The sequence below is a fragment of the Papilio machaon genome, chromosome 11, assembly GCF_912999745.1.
Source record: "Papilio machaon chromosome 11, ilPapMach1.1, whole genome shotgun sequence".
NCBI classification, from domain to species: Eukaryota; Metazoa; Arthropoda; class Insecta; order Lepidoptera; family Papilionidae; genus Papilio; species Papilio machaon.
This window is the reverse complement of record NC_059996.1, coordinates 4,506,808-4,529,712: the sequence shown is the minus strand read 5'-3', so window position 1 is coordinate 4,529,712 and position 22,905 is coordinate 4,506,808. Positions and strand designations below refer to the sequence as shown.

Here is a 22,905-nt window from a genome sequence, read left to right as displayed (position 1 = left end):
AGCAATGGATACACATAATTATTTAAATCAGTAATTTGTTACCTTTTCTCTTGGGTGTTATATCATTGAGAGCGACAAGGAAACAATTTGTAGTAAATTCGTTCATCTAGTTTAGTATTTGTGAGTGTATTTGTACGCGTGACACGTATTATGATACAAGTGGATACGTCACGAGTATCGGTCGAGCGCCGATACGTGCATTATCGCAAAACTACTCCGCCATTGCCAGCCTTAGAGCATTCACAACTAACTACGCTACGTATTTAAATTCACAATGAACAAAAATCCTATTTGAAACAAGCTGTGGCTAAAAAAATCTACTGAATGCAGTGCAATACGTGATTTGTGGGGAAGTAAAAAATTCCAAGGACACCCCACTGTTGCAAAACAGACAATAGAGAAAATTATTATGAAACATACATACATTGTCCTTAGAACATTGTCTACCAGACACGGTCAGTACATGATATAAGTGTAGTGCCTATTATCGTCAGGACTAGGAAACCTTCAGTGGGCTCATGGGCATGAACTTGACAAGGGTTCTCAGAATACGTTCTACCAGTCTTAATAAGATGCACAAACTATGTACATATGTGTAATGATGTAAACATGTGTAAAGCAAGTAGAAGTCCTTGTCGAAGCCGCGGTATGTCTCTAACGGGCAGCTAACATTGTACAAAGTTCAAGTCCGGTCGTATAGGGTACAGTACAGGTGCAAGGTGGGCTTTCATATTTTTATTGTTGATGCAGACTCAGAATTTTAGTTCTTATGTCTATGTCTATCCTATGCCTTCGGGTGTGCAATTTTATTAATTTTACCTTTAATTTTTACATTAGTATCTTCAAATGAATAAACTCATAATTAAATAATTTATCCTTACTATCTAAATTTGAACAACTAATGAACGGCTTCTTTATGGTTTAAATTTTTTGCTAATTTAGTGTTGTGTCGTTCATGACGACTGTTAAAGTAATGTGTAGTGTAAATCGAGAGACAAATGTTCAACGAACAAGATGACAAAACCGAAGCCGGAACCAAACGCTAGTAAAGAATAAGGATGACGTGATTACGATAGACAACAATAACTTTGCTTAATAACAGAAATGTGTATTTTTAGTTTTTAATTGCATATATATAAGTGACCTATACGTAAATTGTGAATCGTTGTTATCAAAACGTAATGTTTTTACAAGGCAGTGCGTCAAATTGTCACGCATATAACTCGCTTCACGGTTCTAACACTCGCTGAAATGCTCTTGCATTACATCACACGAGCGGATTGCACGTGAAACGTTTATGGGCATCTTGACTCCATTCTTAACATATAATACGTAGCGTACAAGTAATTGTTGAGGTTAAGGAAATTGATAAATGTGTTTTTATCTAGCTGCAACTGTGTGATTGAACTTCATGCTTGTTATTTCAAACTACACATACATTTCGAGTTCAGGTGTTGCAATTACTTACTGAATTTGTTTCCAATCGTCACGTTTATTTCTAATTTAAAGTAAAGGAAATAAATCCAGCAGCACACATACGATTTCCGTATTCGATTTCCGAATACGTTTTCCGTTTTCGGAAACCTAAATGCATGAAATCAATGTAATAAATATAAATACATCAACTGAAGCACACTTTTGTATTTTCCATTAAAACTGAAGTGACTCGCTCGCCAAATATAAGTAGTTATAAAAATAACATTGCTTGTGTTACAAAGCACTTACTCTGAGGTCCGAAATGTAAGAGGAGAGAAATTTTGAATCGGGCCGTGTATTGATCATGTTTGTAGATACTAACGTACACACTGATGTAAGTGTTAACCAGGCGGCTCGGAGCTACAGGTGCGTTGATAGCCCATGAACCGCCCAAACAGGTAGAAACAATTTCTTTCGGAGCCGACTTTACATTAGACATCTGTTTAACTGCCCACCAGTGTAAGGATGCCTTCGGAATGTGTATATTTGCTTATATTATCAATGTAAATTTTCTGATGCTTGAACACGGCACGTGTTAGTCAAACTATCGGGCTCATAACGTATTTTTGGTGTGAACCTGATGAAAATTAATTTACTGATATGACTTTTTCTTTGTACGCTTAGCAAAATGAATAATTTAAAAACAACTTCAAATTACGATTACTTCGTATGAATTACATACGCATTCTGCGTACATCATATTTATTTTGAACTCAGCTAAATATTTTCTAAGATTTTTCTACAGTTATATTGAACAGTGACATGTAAAGTCGTCATTTCGCAAAACTTGAAATCTTTCAACGTAGCTGGCACTAAGTCAACGCAACGGGTTCATCCTTGGTCATGTAACAATAAGGCGCCTCGAGTACTCGTAATGTTACATTTCCGCAAATTAACACTTAAATAAAATAAATTTCCTTCATGTTGTTTATTTAACCACTGTGTAAGTATTTACTTGTAATGCTAAAAATGAGTCAAGACCAAAGCGAGACAAGTCATGAAGGTTGTAATATTAACGTGTGCCTTTTCTTTATGAATCAACTTACTTTAGTGGAGTAATATTATTAGATTATAGTTTATCATCCCCCTGGCCTTTTCCCACTTACGTGGGGTCGGAACAAAAGGTCTTATATACCTCAAAGTTTTGATTTAAGTTTTTACGGCCGGCCGCCTGCCTTTCGCCAAACCTATACTTGGGCGGAATTTCTTAAAATTAAATATAATATTTATATATTAATTACTAGCTGTTGCCCACGACTCCCTCCACGGGGCATTAAAAAATCTTATAAGTAGCTTATATGTTCTTTCATACAACAACATAGAACAGAGAACAGAACAGAACATCGAATAGAGAACAGAACAGAGGACAGGACAGAGATCAAAACAGAGAACAGAACAAAGAACAGAACAGAACAGAGAACATAAAAAAGAACAGAACAAAGAACAGAATAAATAACAGAACAGAGAACAGAATAAAGAACAGAACCTTTTTTCTTAAACAGAACAAAGAACACAATAAAAAACAGAACAGAGAACAGAATAAAGAACAGAACAAAGAACACAATAAAGAACAGAACAAAGAACAGAACAAGGAATAGAACAGAATAAAGAACAGAACAGAACAGAGAACAGAATAAAGAAACAAACAATTAACAGAATAAAGAACAGTGCACAAGAAGAGAACAGAGAACAGGGCAGATTAGAACAGAGAACAGAACAGAGAATAGAACATAGAAAAGAACAGAAAAGAGAAGAAAAAACACAGAACAGAACCGAGAACAGAATAAAGGACAGAACAAAGGACAGAACAGAGAACAGAATAAAGAACAGAACAAAAAACAGGACAGAGAATAGAACAAAGAACGGAGAACAGAACAGAACAAAGAACAAAACAGAGAACAGAATAAAGAACCGAACAGAACTGAAAAAAGAACAGAACTTAGTTAATAAATTTAATTTAGGTTTATAATTTAAATATGTTTATCCAATTTATTTAGTTATTATATTGAGTATTTTTTATAAAAGCAAGCAAACACTTTTACGTTTAATTATGCAAGTCCTTATAAAACCTAAAATGCATATCTTATCTTCATATTAAGATTATATTTTTAATTAGACCAGATTTAGTTATCTTAATAAGAATTTTCGAGTCTATTTACTCGTACATTTGTCTTTTTATTTATTTTAAAACGACATCTACAGACTCCTGGTCCGTACTCTTTTTTGCACATATTCCTAATGCTAAATGACAATAGTAATTTTTACATATAACATTCCTTATTTCTATTTTTTGTCCTCATTCCTAATCTTTTTATTGATTTTTTTTTTATGTTGAGCGACGGTTCACATTCGCAATCGATGCTTTACTTTTTACGAAAAACCAACAATAGAAATTTTTGTCTTTTTTGTCTGTCCATTTTTTTATATTTATCCTCGCTGACAAAGTCGCGGGCGACCGCTTGTAGTAGAATAAATAGTCAAATCATCAAAATGTTCTCATGCCTTGACCTAAATGTTTTCTACTTATCTCTTATCATCGCACGAAAGTAACATCGGATATGCAAAAATATGATAACGTTCCATATCAATCCTGTACAATGGAGTCGTTTCTATGTAAAAATGTATACAAAATACGCAATAAAAACTAGCTGCCACATCTACTTGTAATATGGTACTCTATGGTAAGGTTAAGTTTTGTATTAAACCACAATAAAAGTTTCGTTCAGAAAGAAACAAAAGTAACGAATATGTACAAATCACAGAATGTCTAAACTATACTAACATTTGGGGGGACACGTCGAAGACCCGGTAACAAAGAGGTGGATAAAAGTAGTCCGACCCCCAAGAAAGCGTTATAGTTACGGGGTCGATGTTAACCATACCAAAAAATTTGTTATCCCTCCGATTTAAATCTTAGCAGTATAGAGCGTTTAAAACGATATAACAAATAAAGATACTGTAGCATATAGAACTCTGTGTATTTAAGTTACGGAGCTCGTACCGGAAGTTGCAAACGAGCTTTAAGTTCAATAGATGTACATTCACAAAAAGCTTTAAGTTGAATGAGTGCGTAGAGGAATTCTTTAAGGGCCCGAAACGAGCGTTAATCGAGACACATCATACCCGCACCAACTAGTTAAGGTTTGCGTTAACTGTTAGTACAAACAATCGACCGCGGTCGCTCAGCTAGCCACTACCTGAGCGATGTTCGAATCAACCTAACGCTTTATCCTCACATTATAACGCAAGTGGCTATTCTATTTGTTTTGGACCGTTAAATCATACATGATGAGATCTTAAAAGTGTATGATGCGTTCTTCATTTTTACTCTCTTATAATGCCTGGACAAGGCTTATTGCACGTATGGATGAAGAATGTTGTCAAAAGGCTTAGTCTCCTTATGACGAGGACTCACGTTTTTGTGAGGTTGACTGGAAGGTCAAGAAACGAAGAAACGGTGATCTATATGGTTACAAAAATTGAAAAACGATGTAAGTGTTGTTAGCATTTGACATCCTTGTGTCTGTGATGTTAAAGTCCAAGGTCATAAGGCATATTTAATAACAGTACTAGCATTCTGAAGTCTTAGGTTTAAAGCTTGTACATTTTGGTTTAATTAACATTCCATATTCAATAGTTCGTAACATTATTGGGTGTTAATTTAGAATATATTATCTACATTTCAATTGCGGCGGGGAATAAGGCGAAACTTAAATAAAAGCTCGTAAGCCGCCTCTTTTGTACCCCACACAATGGGAATGGAGAGATCGGCAAACAATTCTTTCGTTTAAATCGCCCTTGAAAACTCCGCTCCTACGAGAACAATTCGTGATTGTGTTGGGAGGGTTCAAATAGAAGAAAATTATTTATTTATCCTACCTTTATAACTATAATTATAAATGCGTCTTTACAAATAGAGATAAACTAATTTGTGAGATTTTAGGTATATGATATAAATAGAAATTATGACTGCAGATCTTACTGGTATGAATTTAGAATTTGTATATTTTATTCAATACAATAATATACGAAACTATGGTTATGTTATTAATTACATAAGCCCATGTTACCCATATCTAAACCTTTTTATCAAAATGTATTTTTAGCGACGAGTCAGAAATTAAGTCAGTGCATTATTGATGACGTCTCGACCAACGTAGGGGAATATTCTCCAAAAAAAAGTCAATGGTATTGATCTGGGGATTTCCGAATTTTGTGGCGGGGGATTGCAACCATGAAGGTACATAGTACCCGTTCAGTTTCGTGTCATGTTAAATACTTAAACTAGAATTATTATATTTAAGAAACAGTTTCAGGCCAGTAAATAAGTTTAATAAACTTTAACATCCTCACTTTTAGGTTCTAAACCTGACATTGCGCTTATATTGAGGCTGCTAATTTTTTAGATTCTATTAAAAAGTTATTTAGAAAAATGTAAATGCTTAAATCTCCAAAATCTCATGGTTTAACACGAGAACAATAATGTATTTTCATGCAAACCGTCACTGCTACGCTTATGTTAGTGACAAAGGGCGGCCCATTATCATATTGTTTAGCGGCACAATTTTCCAAATTCCACCGTGAAGGTTGCCGCGTCTCTACAAACACCCTCAGCCATTCAACCCTTCCACTTGGGCTTGACAAAAAATACTCCACTTGGTAAATATTTAACGTCCACTGTCTAGTCGAGTGGTCTGGAAGATAAGCGATAGCGAATAAAAGTTATTGTGTATAAATTCTATACAATTTTCACTAATATGCCTGTCTAAAGTGTGATTCTCAAGAATCCAGAATAATGTTATGATGTTTTTTTTATGTTTGAATGCCTCGACGATAGATAAATAAATTGATAGATTGAAATTTTTTTAATACTGGATTTGCTAGCATTGCAAGGTTTGCTTACGTTACTGCACAGTTCGCTACTTTAATTACTTATATTACGTTAAAAATTAATAAATGAAATTAGTGTACAAGATAATAAGAACAAATACTCAAAGATTTTGTGGATCACTAGACCCGCTGTTGACTATTGCTTGATCCATGAAAAGAAATTGGTATTGTGTTAGCCCTTCGTCCTTTTAACGCCACTAGTATGTTTGAAGTCGACGGGTATTACAAGTCCATTACGTTCTTGCGGATGTTATGAGCCTGACTTGTCCGGTTGGAATGAAAGAAAAGATATGTAAATAAATAATACGATTTTCACGCTGACCATCTATTTTTAAATGGCTCACATTTACCAGTTAAAAATTTAAGATTTAGATAAGTGTAGCTGATTTATATCCCGAAGTTTTAATTTTTTTTCTACACTTACTGCACTCAGTCTATACGTGGTAAAAGAGCTTAGTTTAGATTTAGTATACTTAAAATTAAAATTTATGTCTCTAAGTGTTTGTATTCTAATGTGAATCGATGATCTGTGAATGAATCTAGAATCGATGATGCATCAAGTCAATGAACTGTTTTTTCCACGTGATAATGGTAGACACATCCTTCCTTACTGTTGTTAGCGCCAGCCTCAGAGAAGTGTCCTCGTCCTTATTTATCTATTCCCATTACATTTTCGGACAAAAGAGGTGGAGTGTTTAGTCGTCGGCCGAAGAGACCGACAGGCGGACAAACAAGCGATTCCCACGACTGTACCAATAAGTTTACTTTTGTCACTGCAATCCTTCTGCTTTTATATTTTTGTAAATGACAAATTGTTTAACTAACAAAATGTAAGAAATAAGAATTGTCAATATGTCAAGCTAAAGATTTAACTGCTCTATATTTAGTTGCATAATTAGTTGTTTTTGTTTGAGCTGTAAAATTTATGGTCTGTTTCTACTACACTTAAATTTTCAGAGTAATGTAAATAATGGTAAAAATAAATAAGAAGTTAAAAATGCAAGGCGTTATGATAATATAATAAAACATAGACTTAACAAAAAATAACCTATAACTGTGGAATTATTAGCAAAACCATCATAATGTTTATCTAAATCGATAACATTATTTATTTTGTATATAACAACAACAATATCTTTTGATCGGTAATCTTTTCAGTCACGCATCAAGATAAAAACGAACATGTAATGAAGTAACAAAGATCAATTTAAAATGATTAGTATAGGCAATTTTCTATTAATAGTAAACAACAATAATATCTATCTTGATTAGGAACATATTACGTTTTGATAATTGAAAGTTACGTCAAAACATTTCGCTGATTTAATATGTTATATGTATTCACAAATTGGTTTTAAGTCAATTATATGTTAGGGATGTAATCCTTCTTTGTAGGAAACCAAAATAACCGTATATTACTGTTTCGATTTGAATTTAATCCGAAATGGATTATAATTTGAATTATAATAAATCTGAAATATAATTGACATAGAAGACGAAGAGAATTTCACCGACAGCTCTTGAGTACAATCAAATCGAAATATCTGAACAGAGATAAACGTTAAAAGTGAATCGTTCATCCGATAACGTACTAATGAGTGCTCGTTCAATGCGTACTTATCTTGATGAGACAGTTGAAGTGAGGCTATGCCATTAATAATTCCATATAAATAATAACATCATTACGTTAAAGTTGGACCACCCAAAATCATCACCTCGACTCCGTGTACATTATACATCGATCGTAAACTATAGAGATAAGAAAGAAAATGAAGGAAAATGTGAATCGAAAAATTAAGAGAAATCGACGATCGACCATGGTAATTGTAGTGTTCGGCTTGTCTGCAATTTGCATACGATATGAGGCGCTAATGGATGTAAGATACGATTATTCTGAATATTTTGTACTTGAGCAAGCACAATCGCTATTAGCATAGATAACATCGAATGAAGTGAATAAGATGTACCATTTTAAATGCAACTTAAAATTATTTTTAGAAAGGTATTCCGCGTGTTCTAACAAATTGACAAAGAGTAAAAAGACCTGTGATACTACTTTAAATATAAAAAAATATTGAATACTATTTCGAAGGTTTATGGATTATAGTTAAACTTTAAAATAATATTCTTAGAATGATATTTGAATAGTCTTAGAGTCTCTACACATTCAGACTAAATATTTGTGCCTCTAACTGTACTTAAAAGGCGCTACTAAAATATGCATCGACATTTTTGGAAGGCGTTCCGAGATGTAATTAACGTAAGTATGTAATGTATCGAAAATGATTTATAAGACAACATTACGCGCACATTTTTGGCGGCAAAGTTGAAAGAAATACATTTTTTATTATGAATGAAAGTTAACGATTATAATATGACGGTAAACAAAAATTCGATGCTTAAACTAAGCAGTACACTGGAAAGTTATAAAATTCTTATTTCTCTAAAATTATAAAAGCTAGAGTTGTGTAAACGAAAATTTTTATACCAAATAAATCCGCTTTCTATCAAAATTAAGCTTTAACGAAAAAAGTAACTAACTTAGTACCTTTAATTCTTAAAAAAAATTGTCATTTTAAAATGTGTACTACTTGACTTTGACGTTGAGTATACATTGAATAAACCTCGTGTACAATTTAATCATGTGATTCTTGGGATCAATATTTTGATACCGGTAGCAGACTCTTATCCGTGTATCGTAAATTGTGATTATAATAACATGTTTGAGAAAAGATGCGCACGCGTCCCCGTTTATACGGCGGATACTTTGATGTCGATATCTTTTGCATTTACAGCCAAATATAGGAAATAAATTAGCATTATATGAGCTTTTGCTCGTGACTTCGTTCGCGCGGAATTAAAATAAAAAAGGATGAATGGTATACTAGGTTTTATATGTAATTATGTTCTATATCTGTGCCAAATTTCAGTAAGTTATGTTGAACCATTGCAGTTATCGAGTTAAGAACAAACAATAATAAAACAACCATATCCCACGGGAACCGTACATCTGGAATCTAAGGTCTCAAAATCTGTATCAAATTTCATCCAGATTTAAAAAGCTGTTCTGGAGATACCTTGTAACAAACATACATCCAAACATTCGTATTCATAATATAACATGTAAGGCAAAAAAATTTACTTTTCGTGTTTTGAATATTTTCAAACCCCAGCAATAACAATCTTAACATAAATTGTTTAGTAATAAATAAATAATTTTATTCATGTACTTGGAATTAAAAATTACGTCAAAGGAATGCCTTGATTCAAAATTACTAATTGGTCTACGCTATTTTATTATGAAGAGCGTCGGTGGCTCAGGGGTTAAGCACTTGACTTGCAATCTGCAGGTCCTGGGTTCGAATCCCGCCATGTACCAATGTGTTTTTCGATTTTCGATTTACATATGTACATTTATCCGACGTTCTTACGGTGAAGGAAAACATCGTGATGCAACCTGCACATATCTGAGAAGAAATTCAATGATATGTGTGAAGTCAACCAACCCGCACTGGGCCAGCGTGGTTGACTATGGCCTAGTCACCCCTAACTTGGGGTAGGCTCCGAGCCCCTCGGTGGGGACGTATAGTGAGCTGATGATGATGATTTTATTATATTTTTAAAAAGTTTCAGTTGAACGGGCAGAGTTTACTCTGTTAATTGCAGACAAACTGATGTTTTACTTAAATTTTTAAGTTGACTATTTACTCGAGTCCAAAAAATTATTAAACATAGAATTAAAAAGTAATATTTGATAGGAATATTCTTATTGCGTTTAGTATTTTGATAATATAGCATATCTGAGCATAAAGCAGTAGTAAGTCTGTAACAACAAACACGCCTTGTCGGTCACGAACCGACTAACGAACAAATATTTTAAACTGAACGGTAAACACATACGCCTAGTGAAAGGAATTTGAAACATAAAATCACAATTTCTTTAACGTTGAAAAACATTTTCCAAATAAATGAAATCAGACAGATTTTTATACAATTTTGATTAATAAAAATAATAAATACTTTATAAACAGTTACGTATGTGTAGACATGAATTTAATTGTGGGATTTCAGTCAGTTTATAACATTTTTTAGCCGACTTCAAAAAGAAGGAGGTTATCAATTCGACTGAATTTTTTTTTTTTTTTTTTTTATGTGTGTTACCGCGAATCTCCGTCCCTGGTGGTCCGATTTTGATAAAAATTATTTTAATCGAAAGGAAGTGCTTGCAGGTGGGTCCCATTTTTTTGTTTTTTTTTTTTAATAACTAGAAGACTAGTAGATTTTGAATATAGCTTCAAAATTTGTTGAGAAAATTAGGGACATTTTTGCTTTCAGCGCTTACGTAGGCTAAACTATAAGACCTACATCAAAATGATGTATGGCGAATTGTAGCTCCTTAAATGTGCTAAATAAAAGTCCGCGATAGCATATATCTATCTTTTATAGTTGTCTCACAATAACCATTTTTTTCTTTACGAAACATTAATTAAATTCATGCCCTATTTCCGACGCTATTATTCAAGTTCAGTATTAACCCTTATGTAAATTAACATGTTCATTATCAAGAGAATTTAATGTAGATTATATTTGCAATTGAAACTATATCATTCTGTCTAATAGTTTAGGAGATATCGTAAGAATAAAATTACGCGGAAACGAAAAATGCTACATCGCGTTACAATGAATAGCACAAATTTGCTTTCTGGGCTTACGTAGGTCAAACTATATAACCTACATTAAAATGACGTATGGAGTAATTATAGATCCTTAAATTTGCTAAATAAAAGTCTCAGGTGGCATATATCTATCATCTATGGATGTCTCACAAAAACCATGTTATTGTGAACAAACTTCGATTAAAATGCACACGAAAAACAGCGTCGTAAGCTTACGGCGCTATTATATTATATTCGATATGAATCCTTATCCAAATAAATATGTTTGATGGCTAGAGTATTAAATGCAGATTACATTAGCCTTTAAACTATGTAATTCTGATCAATAGTTTGGAAGATATTAAATTATTAAAAACTACGCGCATTCGAAAAATTCTACGGCGGCGCGCGGCTGGTCTAAATTAAAGGCACGCTACGATGTATTAGTTCGTTAATTTTCAATTTGTATACCGATTTTGATAATTATTTCACTGTTTAAAGGATAAGTGGTTATCTGCTGCATTCTAAATTAGTTTTAGAATTGAAGTACACACATATTAAATAGGAAAGTCCTTTTCTTTATTTCTTTCCTCATACGTATTAAGGAAATTTGTAATTGAACTTCAAATTCACTAAAAATTGTGAAATAAAACAAAAATTTTAAGAAAAAAAAATAGCCGACTTCAAAAAAAAACAATCTCAAACAAAATGCACTCAAAAGTAACATAAAAAAACAATTTCAAACAAAATGCATTCAAAAGTACCATAAAAAACAATCTCAAACAAAATGCACTCAAAAGTAACATAAAAAAACAATTTCAAACAAAATGCATTCAAAAGTACCATAAAAAACCATCTCAAACAAAATGCACTAAAAAGAAACAAAATAATGACATGAAAACTTCTTTCTTTCTTTCTTCTCTCTTTCAAAAACCCTCTAAACTCTAAAGAAAGTTCTCTTCTTTCTTGTAACATGTCTATATTGTATAATTATTGTTATTTTGGAGTCGGTTTCGGCCTAAGTAGGGACATAAACGTAAGTATGTCTCATACATCTCAAATATAAAATGTATAATATTATATTTACTTTGGCCGACACCGACTGCGAAATAACAATAACTATACAACATAGACATGTTACAAGAAAGAAGAGAACTTTCTTTAGAGTTTAGAGGGTTTTTGAAAGAGAGAAGAAAGAAAGAAAGAAGTTTTCATGTCATTATTTTGTTTCTTTTTAGTGCATTTTGTTTGAGATGGTTTTTTATGGTACTTTTGAATGCATTTTGTTTGAAATTGTTTTTTTATGTTACTTTTGAGTGCATTTTGTTTGAGATTGTTTTTTTTTTTAAAATATAAAGTTAGTAGACCACACACAAGTTATTGGAATTAATAAAAAGTAATTGTCAATGAATAATTCATTTGTATATTGTGACAATGCAAACACAGATAATTTGAGAGCGAAGTTAATTTTCAGGTGTCGCAAAAGTTGGATGTCACAGCCGTAACTAAACGCCTGCATTTACATTAAAATTAAAAAGATGACGGTCCATTTATGTGGCAAGTGGATGTTTTATAAATTAAAAAAAACTGATTAACCAAAAATACTTAGTCCTTGTACTGTCTGTAGATTTATCACTTTCGCGTCATCATCACCAGTCCAAGACATCCTCTTTAGAAGTATTTGGCCGTGCTGGTATCCAAGAGTGCACTACCGCCCTCAGAAATGCACCCTTATCCTAACATTCAAGCCTCAGACTTAACCTTATTTTCTAATTACGTAATTTTGGATGAAATGTTCACGTCTATTTATATTAGTGAAAATAAATCTATTATTCGTGTTAAGATGAAACACATATGACTGCGCAATCGTACTATTGTAAGTATCCAGTTGGTACCATGACAGATGTGGAACTAGTCAGCACCCGAACGAATGTTGTATAAACAGCCATTAGCAAAGCACCCGTCAGGGTGTTCATAGGAGCCGCTTCCATGTCATTAATTCTTTTTACTATTAATTATTATTCGAAATCGTATGAAATTAACATACAATATAAACTCTTCGGAGCGGTGGCGCCGCCACGCCTACGCGGCTACACCTCGAAATTAAAACAGCGCCTTGTCTGTCCAAGCACGTTATCAATTTGTAGGAATTTCAGGTTAATTTATGTCTGGATTATAATGTGATATGGTTCTAAGACGCGTTGAAAAGTTGCCTATAATTGATGATACGAAAACGGGTTATGCCTCTTTAACATATTATCATCCATTTTGTTACTCAACATATAAATTAATTAGATTTACCGTAAAATTTATGCCCGATATATTAACACGTTAATGTAGTACTACATTAGACAGAATACAAGCTAGAGTCTATTAATTTCAACTATTTTGTCCATATTAAATGACTAATAAAAATCTTTACAAATTAGGTATTTAAAATACTAGAATTCAAGGCATATTTTTAAAACCTACGCTCTGAGATAAAAGATTACCCGTCGTTTCAAGTAGGTACTTAATTTATTATTATACTTAAACGTGCTCGATTATACAGGCAACAACAATTAGTGGGTATTGAGTTACGCGGGTAATATAGCCTATTTAATAGCCAATGGTGGCCTGTAATTATTTTCGTTGCCGTAAGTAGTATGCCTCCGTGTGAATAAATCGACCGGGAGGTTCCTTAGGAACTTATGATACGTGCAATTAATACATAATTCATAGGATAATGGTTAAGATAAAACATCTACCCACTTAAATTAATTAAATAGCAAACAAGCTGGAAATACTAACTGAAAGAGTATGTATGAAACGTATATAGTATATAGGTATAAATATGTGTTTAATAGCTTAAAATATATAACGTAATAACATATACAATTTAGCATAACAGTTAAATTACCATTACCGTAGTTCATATAGTTAATTTTTTTTTTCATATTTTCTTACCTTATATGAATCCGAAGCGCAGCATAGCGAAGTACCATGTTGTAGATGCAACGAAGAAAATTCACTTCAGTTCATATTTATATACAAATCAAATTAATTTAATATTTTCGAAACTAATTAATTTACCAACGGTACCTAAACGCTTTATAACTCATCACTCATTATCTGTGTCCTTTTATAAAAGAAAAATATTAATACAAATAATAACATCATATTAATAACTTAATACGCAATAAACATTTCCACCATTTTGAATTTTTGTTCTAAAAGTAGTGCAGTGTAATCAACATTTTACGTTCAAAAATGGAACAATCGATTTTCGAGATATGTTAAGAATAATTTCTTCGAAAATTATTGTGATTAACGATTAAAAATTTTAATCAATAATTAAAAAAAATAATAATTAAATAATTTTTAATTTATATTTTTATTTGTACAATTATATACGATTATAAAAAATAAAATCGATTTTATTTCATTGGGTAATGTTTACTTAAAATTGATTATAATAAATAAGTTAATTAAACGGATGAGAAAATCAATTTAAATTGATTTTCTTTTAATTCTATGATATTGTAAAATTAACAATTCTTACTTTTTTTGATATGGTAATTACCTATTATTTAAATCGTTTTTAGATCGCAATACAGCGAACACGGCTTATTTAGTATTAGAATTCAGGTACTTGAAAAATTTTGGATTTTACGTGTGTGATTGTGTTTGTGGAATTTAAAGTTATTTATAATTTCCTTTAAAAATTGAAACGAGTTTTCCGAATTCGCGTAAGTTAAAGTATGTAATATTTTTTGTAAATATTATTTGGATTAATTTTACTATGGAATCTTTACATTAACCATTTTAAGTGCATAAAATAAGGCTTAAAATTAAATATCAATTTATACATACTTATTCAAATACTTTCGTCTGTTTCTTACATCTTAATTAAGGTAGGTAACTAACTATCTTACATAAGATTTTTGTTACATTTAATAGCCTAGATTTAACGACCGGCGATTTATTTTCAACGTCTTCCTTATTCAGGCTGTCTTCTTCAATTCCTTGCCCGTAGACTAATACAAATGAACACCATGAATATAAATACAATACAAATATACTTTATTGTGCACTATCATGGAGTTACAAAAAAAAGAAAGTACAACAGGATTTTCACAAAAGGCGGTCTTAAAATTTGGCGGGTCATGAAAATTATATTAAAAAAATTAAGAGAATAATGCTATTCTTTTCTTACCTTTTTGTGTACATAAATTTATCTTCTTTCTTTCTCTATTTTCTTCATGTTTTCGTCGTAAAATTCTTGATGTTGCATCTAAACATGATTCTTAAGTGTCTAAATTTGTTGAGATTTCGTGTCACTTTACGTCAAAAAAATTAGTACTAAATCTTCGGAATTAATTAAGCTTAAGGATATAGTTCGGGGTCGATCAACGACGTACGCATTAACAAATCCCAGACTTAAGATAAGATTTTTTCTAACTACGTATTACATATTACAACATATTTTATAGTTCGTCTAACAGTCAGAATGACTATTAGTTAAACTATTTTTGGGTATATTAGTTAAATTAGCAGATATTTAACATCGATAACAAACCCACATTTTTTTGTTAACGTCAACGACTGATCGGGAATGCCACTGGTTCGAATTTCAGTAAGAAAATTGTAAAGAGATAGGAGATTGCATTTTGGTTACCAACCGAGGTAAACTGTATCAATTGTTGCATCTTCAACACAAAATCATAAAGTCCTACAAGTGAGTTAAATCATATCCGATACGTTCAATTTTATCGCTTCCCATTTATCCAATCCACACTTACGAGGAAATAAATAACGAAATAAAAGGCAAGTAATAGCATAGTGTGGCTCATCTCGCGAACTTCTAATTGATATAAGTTTCATTGAACACGGCGAGGTGCTGTAATTACCGCTTAACGATTTGATTCATTGCTCGCCAGTACTGAAGTAAGTACTAGTAAAGTGTATTATCTGTGGTAGGCTGTGAAAATAACTGGGATGAGATTTAATTAAGTGAGAATTGATTGTTGTTGTTACGTTGTTCTGTGCCGTGATTTATGGACTCAAGATATGTACAAATTGAATGTTTTAACTGAAGTAGACAGCGGTTGTGAACGGTGGTATAGGCAAGTTGTGTACGCCGCTCGTTTTGTAATTAGTCTAGGTAACTCATAAAGTCACTTTGAAAAAGTAACACTTGTTTGTATTATCTTTGCAGTAATCTTTACTTTGGTTTGTTCCTTTTATAACCAGTAAACAAGATGTTAATGTTTAAATATCGATTGTCTTTACTGATACTTTTTTTTATAAGACAGGGGGAAAACAATCGGCGGGAACATCGTGGTGATCATCGAAGCACATGGGCATCCGCAACATCAGTGGAACTGCAGATTCATTGCCGGCCTTTGAGAACGTGAGTAAATCTCTGTTTTATTTTATTTATTTGTATGTAGATAATTCCATTGCAGAGATTCTTAACTTCGTACAATAAAATTAAACGGCTCTTTGTTTCGTTATATTTAAATGTTACATTTGGCTTAAATTTTAGTTTTGCACTTACCCATCATTTTCACGTGAAAGAAGTGTTTTGAAACAGTTTTATTTCACTAGCTATATTTATTTGGATCAAATGTAATAATTGAAATAAGTCCCAATTCCCGTTGATAGATAGATCTTAAATTTAGTACATCTAAATTTTGTTTATTTTGTTTGAAAAAAATAAAACGACGTTTAATTTTTTTGGAACTATTTTTTATATTAATTTGATATATAGAAGAGAAAATATTGAAAATGTTTTTTTTTAATTAAAAGAAGCTAGGAAAGTAACAAAAAAGCATATTGCCGAAACCCGGGATTGAACCGGGGACCTTTAGATCTTCAGTCTAACGCTCTCCCAACTGAGCTATTTCGGCTTATAAGCATTAAATAAAATAATAGAAATATAAAAAAATGCTTATCTTATTTGATATTTTGCCATAATTTGATTTTATAAATGCCGAATACGTTGATGATTATTTTAAAGACCAAGGAGAGACGTAAAGATTACTTTCTCTTAAATCGCAAACATGGATATTAGCAGAATATTTTTTGTTTTTAACTATTTTTAGTTAGTTACAGTAAAATAGATAATAACTTCATTATTACTTCGAAATTATCGTATTCTGGTATAGTTCAAAAATAAATATATATGAAATCTAATAATTTTGTACAGCATTCCTTTACATTCTTTTTAACAAAAATATTTAGATATGTACTAAAAATAGTAGGTACAAGTAAGATAATCCAGCGGAAGAAAGATCGATAAAATTCCTTATTTAATCCAAGTTAACTTTACAACAGAAAATACCGTAAAATGTTGGATAATCGAACGCTAAGAGATTCGACGTCGAGCTAATAACTGATTCGATTCGATGCGTTAGAAAAAACAATCGGGTCCCGAGGAACACACAAGTCGGCCATAAAAGACCGCCACCCGGCCAATGCTACCTTTAATTTAGCCACGCATTTCTGTTACGCTCAATTTGTTCAACCCATAAAATGTTATCATCGTTTCGGGGAATGCTATTTCACGTTTGTCGTAACTACTTAAATATTGTTCTAAGAAGCAAAACTCACAAATTACGGAAATATATCAATACATAGTATAAAACAAAGTCGCTTTCGCTGTATGTCCGTATGTATGCTTAGATCTTTAAAACTACGCAACGGATTTTGACGCGGTTTTTTTTAATAGATAGAGTGATTCTTAAGGAAGGTTTGTATGTATAATAAATGCATAATATAGTAGAGAAACACTGATAAATTTAAAGTTTTCTAATGTGATGTCGTAAATAAGCACGTTTTTTTGCGCTTATATTGCAAACGCTGGCTGAACCCTACGAGATAGACCAAAATAATGTACTACAGTACAGTTCACCTTAAAAAGTTCAACAAAAAAGTCCGCGATGGTATATGTCTATCTCTTAGGGATAACCCAGCATAACCATTTTTATTCTTTTACGAAGTGATTTTAAACAATACAGCATTAATCCTTATCCATTTAAGTACCTTAAATAAATTGTGCATTTATTCTGTAGTAGGTATATTTTGCATTGCACCCGTGCGAAGCCGGGGCGGGTCGCTAGTTATTACTAAATAAGTTAATTTAGACATATTAAAAAAACTGTTTTCGTCCATCTTATTAGCAACCTGCGATGTAACATTTATAAATTAAATACGAAATAGTAAAATCTGAGTGTTCAAAGCGTTATTTGGAGAAAAATCCCGAAAGTTATTTTTTAGTCTGCTGTTCGAAATAATATTTTAACATCTTATATATTATTTAATTTGACTATGAGTATTCGTACTGTAGAGTACAAAAGTTTACTAAAAGAGTGGTATTTCTCGTTCCTCCTTATTAAGAATAGATTTTCATCAGTCGATCACCGGGGTAACGGACTAATCGGCCCATTACCCATCTAACTACGCCACGCCCTCTAATTTGGAGGCGCCTGTCGAATTATAAAGTTTTCTTTTTGGTAATACATATCAAAGTTTTATATCATATACATACGAACATTATTTTGATTTAAGAGTTAAATATGTTGGAAGATTTACATTTTTTTTAATTTACGATTATTTTTGACATCTACTAGTGTTAAAGAAATATTTCAAGTTGTGAAAATGCATCTGATTCCAAACTTTTCATTAGAGATAATATTTTTCGACCTTTTTAGTTTTTAATTCTCTTTGCATTAGAATATTGTATTAAGGTAGTTTAATATCGGTCTAAAAATTATTTAATAATAAATAATATAATTTTCAAAGGCAAAATCATCATTAGGTGTAATTCGTTAATCACTTCTTCATATTTTGTTTCATGTTCCGAATGTTTTCACGAGTTGTCTATTTTTAAATGCGCGCAAAGGGTCCGAATGAGGCGATTGTTGGGTCAGTTAAAGGAGCAGTGACTGGTCAGGTTGCGATCGATTCTGGATAAAAAGCGCCGCAGGTAGCCGCATTAATTGACTATTAAACACGTATCGGCACAAAAAGATCCAGCAAAGCTTTAAAGACAATGAATTTCACCAGACTTGATAACTCAATTTAGAGCAGCTTGCGAAGGACAGGGCCGTACATAGAGTAGATCAACAAATATATTTAAAATCTTCTTTCACTTTTAGTATGAATGGGGCAGAAAATGGGCCGAATGAAAACAAAGAAATTGCTACCGTGGGTTTTTAATGGCGGTGTAAATATAAAAAAAATATGTCATCCCTCTTATTATCTTTGATAAAATAGTAATCAAAGGTACTTTACTACAATTGATTCGGCAATAAAAGTGGTCGTAGTAAAAAGGGTGAGCGTATTGTTTTGAAAACTAATTTTTATGTTTAAAATTTTTTGTATGAGTTAGAATTATAAGTGAAGACTTTTTTTATTTCTCTTGACGTTTTGCAAAATAAGATGCGTCTAAGGATTTGTTGTCCATAACACATTTATCTTAGGCGGCATCTTTAGTGTAAATGTCTGAATAATAACAGCTTAATATCGATGCATCACAATTTACCTACACTGAAGGTACTCCCGAGAACATTATAAAAGATTTAATATAAAGTCGATATCGTATTCAATCAACAAAATTTTAAAATCAATGGTAACGGTAGTAGATACATACTGAATATAAAAGTAACAGATAATAAGAAATTAGTACTTTTTGAGAATTACACCTACAAGGGTGTAGTTATCATTATTTACCTTCTTTTTATATGTTCTTTATTTTCTATAAGGGTAACAATTGTTTAACTGCTAATTGTTGATTACATAAGATGTTGTAAATGTGATGTAAGTTTTTTAATCTTTTTTGTATATTATCAACGAGTTAACTTTTCCGTCTATGATCTTGAAAAAATCATAATTAATTTAGGTATAGTAGTTAGTTTAGTTTAGTTATTATTGTATTGTATTTAATAGTCAATATTTTATTTTACTTATGTACATCACGTGTACGAAATACGATTTTTCTAATTTTTTTAATTTTCGAAATACATCTAAATTTTCTAATTTAATTAAAATGTATAGATTTAACTTAACTATCTTATAGCTAGCCAGAGTGAGACAAAACATTTCTACACAAAATAATAATTTAGTTTCTTTCAATATAAAAATGATAGCGTCAATCGTATTATATAATTAGCTTAAGTCTATTTTAAATTCTTCATCAGTTAACAGATGATATATACAAGTCACGTGTTGGTCAAAATGGCATCCGTGTCCATTACTAATCAATGGTCCTAATGACCTGATATAAATCTACAGTAATAGCGCATTGGGGCGGCGCGGCGTGGGTTAAAAGGGGTATAATTGGGCAATTTTAAGGGTGCACAGTCACTTTTACTGGTTAAGAACCGGCACTGGCATCAAAATTTATTTTTTAATTATTATTTTGATTGATACCAAAATTCACAGTAAATTAAAGTTCGTTAATTATTAATAGTATTTTAACCATCAACATTTAATTTATTAAAAGCGTGAATTTCTTTTAAATTTTTTCACTAGTGTTTCTGCTTTTTTATTTTTTTTATGCTGAAAGCGCCCCCTTTATTTCATTTGCAATTATAAGAAAGCAGTCGTATAAGAGAAAAACAAAACTAGCGTCTGGCAATAAGTCATGCGAAGGCTTGCGACGGTGGCCTTAACCCGCGTCGGCTCAAGGCGTGAAGGAATTCGAAAACAATGCTCCATCAAAGTGGCAGGAGGCTGTTTTGTTGCTTTGCTACGTAACTGTCAACTTGCCCCTTACTGACCGACTATTTAACGAATGCAACGTTACTGAATTGCAAAAAATAACAATTTTTATAAGGACTTACCGTAAAACTTAAAAATACACCCGGCGTCTTGGCTTCCTAATTGCAGGGAAACGCATTGCATCTGAGTACGTCGGTTAGGGTAGTTATGCTAGTGCCGCCTAATACTCATATATAAAAAATTTATCGTATCTCTTAAACTATTTGAAAAAAAAAAGGAAACAGTTACGTTTTTATTCGGGTGTTTCGGTAGTAAAATCTTAAATTAATTTCATATCAAATAACTTTAACACCATCTTTTGGTTAATATGAAAACTAGAAATCTAACATTCGGTTTTTTACCACGACCACGATGTGGTTGGAACTGTTATAATTCGGGGTTTTAATACAGATGGCGCTGTTATAATAGTGACGAGACTCCCCTAATAATGACATAGATGTCACTACAGTTAGTTTTAATTTGAGATTTTACATAAAGTATGATTTAGACATTGTAATTAGCAAAAATTATTGTAGTAATTTTTACCTCATACATTAGAAATGTAGAATTATGTGTATTACTTACATTTTGTACTATTGTCTTTTGTATCTTTAACAATTTTTTTATTTTGATTAAGAAGTTATAAGAATTCCAATTGTGTAATTTCAGATGCAAGAAAATAAAATTATATATGAAGAAGTAGCAAATACTTTTCAAAAATAATAGTAATTAATTCTCAACATTATACAAAAGTATGTCAAACAGCAAAACGAAATGCCCCGGGTGAGGATCGAACTCACGACCTTAAGATTATGAGACTTACGCGCTGCCTACTGCGCTACCGAGGCTTGCGTTATTTGTTCCATAATTAGTTTAAGTATGTGTAACATGCCAAGTACATTTCTTTTTATCATGTACAAGTACAACCTAGAAGTAATGGTAAGCAAATAATATTATAGTACTTTCCTAAAAATAATATCATGTGTCTGGAAAACAAAGCTAAAATTAGGTACGAGACGCTCACACGTCCTTGCTTTTAGCTTGTCCTAAGTATCGTAAGTCATAAGCCATAATTTACCAGAATAACCTTTTAAGTATTCCTTTAGAGAGAAATTCTCTGTTTTAGCCATGATTTACAAAAGTTGTACCAACCTTAGTGCTTCTATTTATGTATTTTAAACCGATAAAAACCACGACTAAATCAAAGAAAATACAGAGTTTTATTAATGTATGCTTAAATTAAATGTGTAAACAATTTATATTTGTAACTGAACAACTGCTGTAACTTATTTGGACAACTTAAAGCCGTTAGCTCTTAAAGCGCCTGTGAAACTTTTCGAGCAAACTTTTCCAAATCGATGTCTAAAATGTCATTAGGTACGCATAAATCCTCCCAGGAGTGATAAATTTTACCTCGTTTTTGGGCTTGTTTTAACCCTTCCGTTGCTTTGAATATTTAAAAAGTCGTTGGCAACATTTTAATTGGGCAATCCTGCAAGGATTAAATTATCAAGACACCTAGTTAAGGCACCTTTACAAAGTTAATGAATTCGACATGAATTAACCGCGAGTTGTTGGCTCTACATAATCCGAAGCTAAGGGTTGAGCATTAGAGTTTTCTGTTTCTATATTTTTAAAATTTTTAACTAAAATACTTGTTGACCTGGTGATGTTCAATCTAAAGTTTTTTGTTGTTTAAATGATTTGTCCAATTTCAAAAGGTTTAGTATTATATATTTCAAATTTTAGTAAGTTATAGTGCGCACTATAGATTTTTCCTCATTTTATGCTAAATTTATTTTGGTTGGATACCGTTGCTGTAAATATTTCACCGCTAGATGGCGTTGCTCGTTCGTTGGCGTTCTACTACGTATTGCAAAACACTTAATTTAAAGCGTAACTCGAGGTCTATAAAATAACGTAAAATATTTTGTAGATATGCATAAATATTTTTAGATCAGTTACTTAGTTCGATCAACGAATGGTTAGCTTTTAAGATGATTTTTAATTCTTAACGCACACTTTTAAAGTGACGGTAAAATGTTTACTCTCAGTGAAAAGGGGGACCGACCCCCTTGACTTTTTAAAGACTTTTGTGTTTTAATTTTTTAAGGCAAACCTCCGGAGACCGATCCAAGAT

General features: G+C 31.9%; 2 non-coding genes across 2 annotated transcripts; both read right to left on the bottom strand.

Moving 5' to 3' along the window:
• Positions 1 to 16,839: 16,839 nt before the first annotated feature.
• Trnaf-gaa lies at positions 16,840 to 16,912 on the bottom strand. The gene has a single exon. It is a non-coding gene; the product is annotated as a tRNA-Phe (tRNA).
• A 4,628-nt stretch (positions 16,913 to 21,540) lies between these two features.
• Trnam-cau lies at positions 21,541 to 21,613 on the bottom strand. The gene has a single exon. It is a non-coding gene; the product is annotated as a tRNA-Met (tRNA).
• Between the last annotated feature and the right edge of the window lie 1,292 nt (positions 21,614 to 22,905).